The sequence below is a fragment of the Ranitomeya variabilis genome, chromosome 1 (assembly GCF_051348905.1).
Source record: "Ranitomeya variabilis isolate aRanVar5 chromosome 1, aRanVar5.hap1, whole genome shotgun sequence".
Taxonomy (NCBI): Eukaryota; Metazoa; Chordata; class Amphibia; order Anura; family Dendrobatidae; genus Ranitomeya; species Ranitomeya variabilis.
Window position 1 is genome coordinate 21,678,441 of NC_135232.1, and position 3,407 is coordinate 21,681,847.

The following is a 3,407-nucleotide window of genomic DNA, read 5'->3' on the forward strand; positions in this document are numbered from 1 at the left end:
GATAGATAGACAATAGATAAAGATGATAGATAGATTATAGATAGATATATAATAGATAATATATATATATATATATATATATATATTCTAGATAGATAATAGATGATGGATAATAAATAGATGATAGATATAAACTTGAGAGAGGCTCAGTGTGAGCCGAAACGTCACCGTGATGGGCTATTAAACAGAAGCACATCTATTTTCCACTTTGAACGGTGTGCTGCCTCCATTTTTTTAATCTCTACATAAGGTTTGGTACTTACCTGGGGGCCTTGCAGACTATTTGCTATTTTTCTTGTGCTGCTTTTATTTTTCTAGATAGATAATAGATTGATAGATAGATAGATAGTAGATTGATAGATAATAGATTATGGATAATAGATAGACGATAGATATATAGATGATAGATAATATATAGACAATAGATAAATAATATAGTTAATAGATAGATAATAAATTTATGATAGATAAATAATAGATAATATATAGATGATATATGGATGGATAGATAATATATAGATAATAGATGGTATATAGATGATATAGAAGAGGAGCTTGCTCATCTTCTCTCCAAATCACACCTCACCACTTGTGCACTTGACCCCATCCCACCTCCTCCCCAACCTCACCACCACACTAATCCCATCCCTAACCCATCTCTTCAACCTTTCACTAACTTCTGGTACCTTCCCCTCTGCCTTCAAACATGCCACAATCACACCTATCCTCAAAAAGCCATCCCTTGACCCAAGCGCTATGTCCAGCTATCGCCCCATATCATTGCTCCCATTTGCATCCAAACTCCTTGAGCAGCAAGTCCATGCTGAACTTTCCTCTCACTTTGCATCTAACTCTCTCTTCGACAACCTACAATCTGGCTTCCGTCCCCACCATTCCACTGAGACTGCCCTAACCAAAATCACTAACGACTTATTTACAGCCAAAGCTAACAGACAATTCTCTATACTCCTCCTCCTAGACCTGTCCTCTGCCTTCGACACAGTTGACCACTGCCTCCTACTACAGATCCTCTCTTCCTTTGGGGTCAAAGACATTGCCCTATCTTGGATCTCCTCATACCTTGCCAACTGCACATTTAGCGTTTCCTACTCCCATACTACCTCTTCATCTCGCCCCCTCTCTGTTGGTGTCCCTCAAGGCTCTGTCCTAGGACCCTTACTCTTCTCAATCTATACACTCGGCCTGGGACAACTCATAAGGTCCTATGGCTTCCAGTACCATCTATATGCCGATGACACTCAGATCTACCTCTCTGGCCCAGATGTCACCTCTCTGATCTCCAGAATCCCAGGGTGTCTATCAGCCATATCCTCCTTCTTCTCCTCTCGCTTCCTCAAGCTCAATGTGGACAAATCTGAACTAATTATCTTTCCTCCATCTCGCATATCTTCCCTACCTGATCTATCAAAATAAATGAAATCACACTTTCCCCTGTGCCCAAAATCCGCTGCCTCGGAGTAACCCTTGACTCTGCCCTGTCCTTCAAACCGCACATCCAAGCTCTCGCCACCTCCTGTCGCCTCCAGCTCAAAAATATTTCCAGAATCCGTCCTTTCCTCAACCCACAATCTACCAAAATGCTCGTGCATGCCCTAATCATCTCCCGCCTCGACTACTGCAACATACTCCTCTGTGGCCTACCTTCTAACACTCTCGCACCCCTCCAGTCCATCCTTAACTCTGCTGCCCGACTAATTAATCTCTCTCCTCGCTACACTCCTGCTTCCCCTCTTTGCAAATCCCTTCACTGGCTCCCAATTTCTCAGCGTATCCAGTTTAAACTACTAACACTGACCTACAAAGCCATCCATAATCTTTCTCCTCCGTATATTTCCACACTAATCTCTCAATATCTTCCCTCACGTAATCTCCGGTCCTCCCAAGACCTCCTTCACTCCTCCACACTTATTCGCTCCTCATCCAATCGCCTCCAAGACTTCTCCCGAATATCACCAATTCAGTGCCCCAACACATCCGGTTATCCACTACTTTTGGATCCTTCAAAAGAAACCTGAAAACCCATCTCTTCAAAGAAACTTACAACCTGTAAAGACCACACAGCCACCTCAACACCATTGGAGCTAAAGCAACCCTCGACCTACTGTCTCCTTCCCCATAATCCTGTAGAATGTAAGCCCGCAAGGGCAGGGTCCTCGCCCCTCTGTATCAGTCTGTAATTGTTAGTTTTGTGTACTGTAAGTGATATTTGTATTTTGATGTAACCCCTTTCTCATGTACAGCACCATGGAATTAATGGTGCTATATAAATAAATAATAATAATAGATAATGATTAATAGATAGATAATAGATCGATATGTACAAAAATGAAGGCAGCACTCCCACAATAGAAAATCACTGACACAAGGATTTGTTGATCAATTGAGCTGTTTGCTCACGTATTATGATCTGTAAATGATGTGTCTTGTTCTATATGGTGTAAGGTGGCTTCAGGACACATAGTGGATGGAAGATATGTATCACAGAGGTTATTGTCCTCTGTGATATAAACCTGGAGTAATGCTCTAGTACACATAGTACTAAGAGGAGTTAATCGGCCACATTATAGCTAGGTCTAATTGTGAGCAGCTGAAAAGTTAGGGTGGGTAGGCTGCTCACCATATCTCCACCCCTGGGTGTGGTTCACATTGTAAAATGATACCTGTTTAGCTCACACATGGTTCTGTGTTGTGAATCCGCTTTTGGGCTCCCTTGGTGGTTGCTGGTGGTACTGGTGACTTGTGTGTCTTTGCTGTCTCAGTTCACCTGCTCCCATCAGTGTTTGGGAGTTTCCTATTTAGCCTTGCTCTCCAGTCATTTCCTTGCCAGTCATCATTGTAACCAGAGCTTTCGGTTGCATGTTCCTGCTACTAGTCTGCTGATCAGCTAAGTGGACTTTGTCCTTTTGTTTTGTATCTTTTGTCCAGTTTGCAGTTTTGTTATTCTCTGTAGCTGGAAGCTCTTGTGGGCTGAAATTGCCACTCCTGTGTCATGAGTTGACACAGGAGTCAAAGTAATTTCAGGATGGTTTTTTGATAGGGTTTTCAGTTGACCGTGAAGTCCTCTTTTGTATCCTTCTGCTATCTAGTAAGTGGACCTCTCTTTGCTAAATCTACCTTCATACTGTGTATGTCTTTTCCTCTAAACTCACCGTCATTACATGTGGGGGGCTGCTATCATCTTTTGGGGTATTTCCCTAGAGGTAAGCCAGGTCTGTTCCTTCCTCTACCAGGGGTAGTTAGTCCTCCGGCTGGCGCGTGGCATCTAGGGTTAATCAGGTATGCTCCCTGGCTACTATTAGTTGTGTGGTAGATTTAGCTCACGGTCAGCTCGAGATTCCATCACCCAGAGCTCGTCCGTTATCTTTGTGTTTTGATGTTTCCCTGCC